The sequence below is a fragment of the Schistocerca piceifrons genome, chromosome 6 (genome assembly GCF_021461385.2).
Source record: "Schistocerca piceifrons isolate TAMUIC-IGC-003096 chromosome 6, iqSchPice1.1, whole genome shotgun sequence".
In the NCBI taxonomy this organism is placed as follows: Eukaryota; Metazoa; Arthropoda; class Insecta; order Orthoptera; family Acrididae; genus Schistocerca; species Schistocerca piceifrons.
The window spans coordinates 239,663,253-239,670,197 of NC_060143.1; the positions used below are offsets into that span (position 1 = coordinate 239,663,253).

General features: G+C 40.2%; 1 pseudogene; it reads right to left on the reverse strand.

Annotated features, from left to right (window-relative positions):
• Positions 1-2,865: 2,865 nt before the first annotated feature.
• On the reverse strand, positions 2,866-2,983 carry LOC124803839 (annotated as a pseudogene).
• Positions 2,984-6,945: the final 3,962 nt, after the last annotated feature.

Genomic DNA, 6,945 nt, shown 5'->3' on the forward strand with positions numbered 1-6,945 from the left:
TACAGACTGTGCTACGTGGTTTCGTAACATGTACGTGTGGCCTTATAGCAGCACTGCTTTTGAAAGAGTGTAGCGGTGGGAACATACATGAAAAGATGCAGCAAATCCACAATTTTGGAGATACGTCAATGAAATTTTGTACCGTACTTGACACGAAATTAACACATTTACTGTTAAGTTCTTCGGATTATACATATTTAACTTCTTTGTTGTTGTTGTGGTCTTCAGTCCTGAGACTGGTTTGATGCAGCTCTCCATGCTACTCTATCCTGTGCAAGCTTCTTCATCTCCGCAGTACTTACCGCAACCTACATCCTTGTGAATCTGCTTAGTGCGTTCATCTCTTGGTCTCCCTCTAAGATTTTTACCCTCCACGCTGCCCTCCAATACTAAATTAGTGATCCCTTGATGCCTCATAACATGTCCTACCAACCGATCCCTTCTTCCAGTCAAGTTGAGCCACAAACTCCTCTTCTCCCCAATTCTGTTCAATACCTCTTCATTATTTATGTGATCTACCGATCTAATTTTGAGCATTCCTTTGTAGCACCACATTTCGAAAGCTTCTACTCTCTTCTTGTCCAAACTATTTATCGTCCATGTTTCACTTCCATACATGGCCACACTCCATACAAATACTTTCACAAACGACTTCCTGACCGGGCGAGGTGGCGCAGTGGTTAGACACTGGACTCGCATTCGGGAGGACGACGGTTCAATCCCGCGCCCGGCCATCCTGATTTCGGTTTTCCGTGATTTCCCTACGATTTCCTGACACTTAAATCTATACTCAATGTTAACAAATTTCCCTTCCTCAGAAACGCTTTCCTTGCCATTGCCCGTCTACATTTTATATCCTGTCTACTTCGACCATCATCAATTATTTTGCACCCCAAATAGCAAAATTCTTTTACTACTTTAAGTGTCTCATTTTCTAATCTAATTCCCTCAGCATCACCCAACTTAAATCGACTACATTCCATTATCCTCGTTTTGCTTTTGTTAATGTTCATCTTATATCCTCCTTTCTTTATAAGATTTAAATTTTCATTTTCAAAAAGTATTATATGGATCTTTTTGTCAACAATTATTCACGACATTTCAAGAAAATTTTCTCTGTTTAATCAGCTTGCATACAGTAAGCTTCTCTCCTGAGTTTTTTTTAATATGTCAAATAGAAGAATTTTAATGACTTTTGGTTGTAAGCCGGTAAGTATAATGTAAAATTAATGCAAAAGTGCAAGCCCTTTTCCGGACATCTCAGTTTACACTCGGTATTTCAATATTACTCTTGCTCCAACATTTATTGGGTATATAGAAATAAGTGCACAAATTTTCGTTATTCTAGCCTTCATAGATACTGAGAAAAATGTACATAAACTTTAAAAAAGACTATTTTCAGGAATCGCAGTTTAGAGTTCAACCCAACTTTATTCTTCTTATGTTACTTCTTCAGGGGGCCCCTGATTGGTACTCAGGGTCCTCATTACCTTCATGGCTTCCATTCTAGTCTCTTGTTTGCTACCTTATTTCCTCTACCAGTACTTCAGCTGACTTTTCAGCTGCAGAGACGCAATGTGGATCTATTTTTCACAAGGTGTCTTGAGCGAAATTTCCTGTCTTGAAACCCATTCTCTAATATGTCCATCCTCCCTATGTCCCAACATTAAATACAAGAACTGCGTCATAAATTGCAATTCTGACAGCTGTAACAGATGAATTTCTGGTTTTAGAGCATTGTTTCAAAATGGTTCAAATGGCTCTAAGCACTATGGGACTTAACAGCTGAGGTCATCAGTCACCTAAACTTATAACTACTTAAACCTAACTAACCTAAGGACATAACACACACCCATGCCCGAGGCAGGATTCGAACCTGCGACCGTAGCAGCAGCGCGGCTCCGGACTGGAGCGCCTAGAACCGCACGACCATCGTGGCCGGCAGCATCGTTTCCATGTGAGCGAATATAGAGGTACATTTGGATTATGTGTTTTGCCATAAACACACTTTTTTAAGAAGCTAAAGTAATCTTGACAACATGCAGGATGTAATTTGAAAGCCACTCATTGTGAATACAATTCAGGTAATCGTTGTCTACTGAGCTAGTATTGAAGTGTTGCTTCAAAAAGTGGGAGTGACAGGGAAGTCGCGTCAATTATTTTTCAGGCAGTTCGGATGCGATTTCACCTTTGAACCTTTGGGAACATACTGTCCATGAGTTCAACTAATAAATAAAAGTAAATTCAAAAATTAACATTTTCGGTGAATTTCATGAACGTCCCACCTTAAGGTTTCCCCCAAATCGTGGCTCTCAGTAGCTGAATAGTTGCATTGTTTGCTCGTAGGTACCCACAAAGTTCCCCACAGATTTCACGTTCGCTGATTTCAGTGTATTAAAGTAAGTTCTGCAGTAAATCTCGTAATATCCAGGATAGGTCTGCTGGATAGGACCATACCCTGACTAACATAATGTTCTTTTTCTTATAGATTCACTGATGATACACCGGAAGACCGAATAGCACCAATAAAAGTAGTGTTTCCTCTGCAACCATGGCTGTTTTTATTTTGAAATTAGGAATATAAATAACCAGTATAAATTAACATCACTTTAAATCCCTTATAGCAGCAACCATGAACACTGCTGATGTAACTGAACTAAAAAAACACTCCGTCATCAGGCCACATGTGGCCCACCGGGACCATCCGACCGCCGTTCCATCCTCACTGAGGATGTGGATAGGAGGGGCATGTGGTCAGCACACCGCTCTCCCGGTCGTTATGATGGTTTTCTTTGACCGGAGCCGCTACTATTCGGTCATATAGCTCCTCAATTGGCATCACGAGGCTGAGTGCACCCCGAAAAATGGCAACAGCGCATGGCGTCCAGGATGGTCACTCATCCAAGTGCCGGCCTCGCCCGACAGCGCTTAACTTCGGTGATCTGACGAGAACCAGTGTATCCACTGCGACAAGGCCGTTGCCAACTGAACTAAGGAGCTTTATTATTTCTAGTATGAGAATTATATAGTTCAGCTCGTGATCTATCTGCAGCCAAACCAATTAAGATATTTTCTTGTTAGTGTAGACCATTTTTATAGATCGTAGGACTCTGCAAAGAATTTTAGAAACTAGTTTACTGATAAAATTTGTGAAACGAAATGTGTTTTTCTTTGTGAGGCATTATCAACACTAATTTAACTATTGGAATTTTAATCTGTCATTAATACTATTCAGTCAAAATAATATTTCAGAAAGTGAGAATCAAAAAGAGAAACAGTCACATACTGCAGATAGTCGTCTTCGAATTTAAAAACACATAGGTTAAAGAGAACATTTATTCGTTACATACATAAAAGCAAGAAATATGTTCTCTCTGCTGCCTTTCTTATGAAGTACCAGTCCAGTCTTACAATTGTGCAGGTACTGAAGACTGGGATATATAGTTCTTTGTGATAGTTAAGTAGGACACCCCCTCATACGTTACAGCCACGGCCAAGCTTTCTGCCTGCCTCTGCCTACATCTCCCTCTCCGTCACATCATCGTCCTCTTATTTGCACCTCAAAGTGGGAGCACAGACGAAGAGGGGCATGCACTTGGTCCCTGGGGGCAGGGCGCTTTGGGTGTGGCGGCTGGGCCCAGCGCCCGCACCTGCTCGGACGCCTTTGAGGATCGACTTCAGAAGGGAGTCCTGGCAGGGTCGCCAATTACCTTGCTACAGGCCAGGTACGAGCGACCAATTTTGTACTGTGGGCGCACGGCTCCCTCAGTGTGCAGAACACATCACACACGGGTTCCCAAGCCCTTGTGATGGCTACCAGGAACGTTACTGCTCCTTAAAGTAGCACCACGTTAAAAGCTGACTCTTCATACATAAACTCCTCGCAGCTATCAGTAGTGTATTGGGTGAAGTACGAGCTTAATACGAGAAAGTCACAGTAACTACAAACTGAGCCAAATTTACCGTTATGAATCAACAGTCACCGTTAAAAGGCTGTTGAAAACTCATGGTTGTAAACAACCACATAAATCGATTTATTACACATCCATTTATGCCTTGCCACAGATTTACTGTACGCTATACCTGAAGATGGGTTACTACTGAAAATGCATGTATAAATGATCCCCTCCTCAAAATAATGTAACCATTAAAAGAGACATTATACTTCTCTCGACAGATTTCGTAATGTTCATCTTCACTACACAAGCACCTAACTATTTACAGGATTTTCTTCAGAAAATAACATTATGGAAGAGCCAACATGCGTCTGCCAAAATGCTTAAGTAACAGACGACTTCTATCACTGATGTAATTGAAAGATTCACATTCATACCAATATAAAAAAAAATCCAATCTGAAGCTGCTGAGTATGAAACACTGTTAGAACTCGAAATGAATCGAACAACCAACACAACTTCTACATAATGCGCCTTCTATAACCTACGATTCTGTCAATACTTCTTCTTGTACATCAGATTCTCTGGCGTAAGCATCACTTTAATATAACTTCTGATCTGTTAGATACACAGGCTGCAGCATGCTGCAAAAACCTTCTGAAATTGCATATGCATATGCATATGCACTACTGGAAGCAACCTCTTCGTAGTTTATATATGACGAAGGGTGATAATGATTTAAGAAGCTGAAATGTTTCTCCTGCCAAAAAACTAAGAATGTCAAAATTAAGCGAAAAAACTATTTACTCAAAGGAGTAATGAACAGAGTCTTCATGATTTCTTCCATTAATTTTATCATTCCTTACTTCCGCCCTTATCTCTTAGTAATTCTCAGCATTTCACTTAATGTCTTTTTTCTGTTGTCGACAGAGATCTTTTGGCTGTCTGACTAGCTTCTTTCTTCTGATTCCATCGCATCCACTGAAAATATAACATTATACATCCACATTACTTATCCAAATGTTATTATTATTATTACTGCATACTGTTGTTACTATCAATCTAATTACGGACGTTTCTTCTATCAAGAGTTTGCTATTTGATTATTATATTTCCGTCTTATTGCCGGTTTTATCATTTACTAGTGACGGACCTTGAATTTGAACGGGTAGCACTAAGCGTCTACCTCCGGAAGATTTGTTTATAATACGTAGTGATACAAAACATCCTTTCTTGGCTCTGAGCACTATGCGACTTAACTTCTGAGGTCATCAGTCGCCTAGAACTTAGAACTAATTAAACCTAACTAACCTATGGACATCACACACATCCATGCCCAAGGCAGGATTCGAACCTGCGACCGTAGCGGTCGTTCGGTTCCAGACTGTAGCGCCTAGAACCGCACTGCCACTTCGGCCGGCCCATCCTTTCTTGTGAATCAGTCTATCTATTAGTCAAACCCGTATCCAAGACCATACAGTACTGACTGATATTAATCTTCACATGCAGAAAAACGCGACATAATACTTTTAGTCAAAACCGTATCTACGTCTCGACAATACTGACTGAGATCAGCCTTCATACACAGAAAAACAAAATACTTTATTTTATAATATGTATAGGTATCCACGCACCTTCGTCATGAATCAACGTATTTATCAGTGAAGACCGTATCAAAATTCCTACAGTAGTTGCTAAGATTAATCTCCACATACAGACAAAGGTGGTAAGGGTCTTTCACTTATAACGTGTTTAGATGTTCAGAATTATGACGTATTGTTTACGGTATAAGTGCATTGTTGTGCCTCCAGCCAAACTGATATTTCATACTTACAAAAATAATTTTCACGAAGTATATAAATATTTTCGTAACGCGACATGACTAACCGCATGTAGTTACTAGGTAACCTGAACCTCAAAGTACTTGGAAACTCGAGAATGTATCTTTTATCCACCGCCTGGTAAAACCTTGGATGTTACATTTATAAGCATGTTCCAAGATAACCAAATCTGTGCAAGATACCTAATAAGGCGCAAGAGATGGTGTGTTGATAATCCTCATAATTACCGTAAATTCGAAAAATGTGATCTATTCACTAGTGAAAATATAGTTGCCCACGTCGCAATAAATACCTATATAGACTACTAGTTTCCACAGCTTCAATTGAATTCTACAGGTATCAGCCGTTGTGTCAGTCCATATAGTGCAGTGTCATCTAGTCAAAAAATATTTCGTGTAGTGTGCATCAACGAGATGCTTCCAGATACAAGTATGTTCATTACTAGATAACAGTACACTACACGGAGTGGAACAATCGTTGCTGTATGTCAATAATCTGAAAATGGCAATTTAAACTGCCGGAACTAGTTGTCTATATATGTATTTCCTGCGATATGGCCGGCCGGAGTGACTGAGCGGTTCTAGGCGCTTCAGTTTGGAACCTCGTGACTGCTACGGTCGCAGGATCGAATCCTGCCTCGGACATGGATGTATGTGATGTCTCTACGTTAGGTTTAAGTAGTTCTAAGTTCTAGGGGACTGATGACCTCAGATGTTAAGTCCCATAGTGCTTAGAGCCATTTGAACCAACCAGCGATATGGGCAAATAAAATATCTCTAGCAAGAAGATTACATAGTTCAGTTCAGAGATGACTCTCCCGCTGACAGTGTCACGTAACCATAATATAAATGCATTAATAAATAATATGTGTTTCTCTTATTTGTGCTTATGACTATTTCAGTGTTTTTCCTGTTCCAAAACGTTTTCCGTTCTGTAAATTCCTCCGACGGTTCTGATAATGAAAAGAGAACCTCTAGCGGTTTGTTCGGAAAAAATATGTTGACAGGGGCTTGTGAAATGCATCTCACTTCTTTCATGACTTCAAGAAAACTGGGACAATCATCCAGTAGGCTTCTCTCAGGTGTACTTCAAAAACTGCAGTTGGAAATACTCTCACAAATATTCCCAATTCCGATGGCCTCTGTCCTATTACTAGCTCCGTCGATATTTGGCTGAAAATTCCCTGACTACGATCATTAATTGTTCGA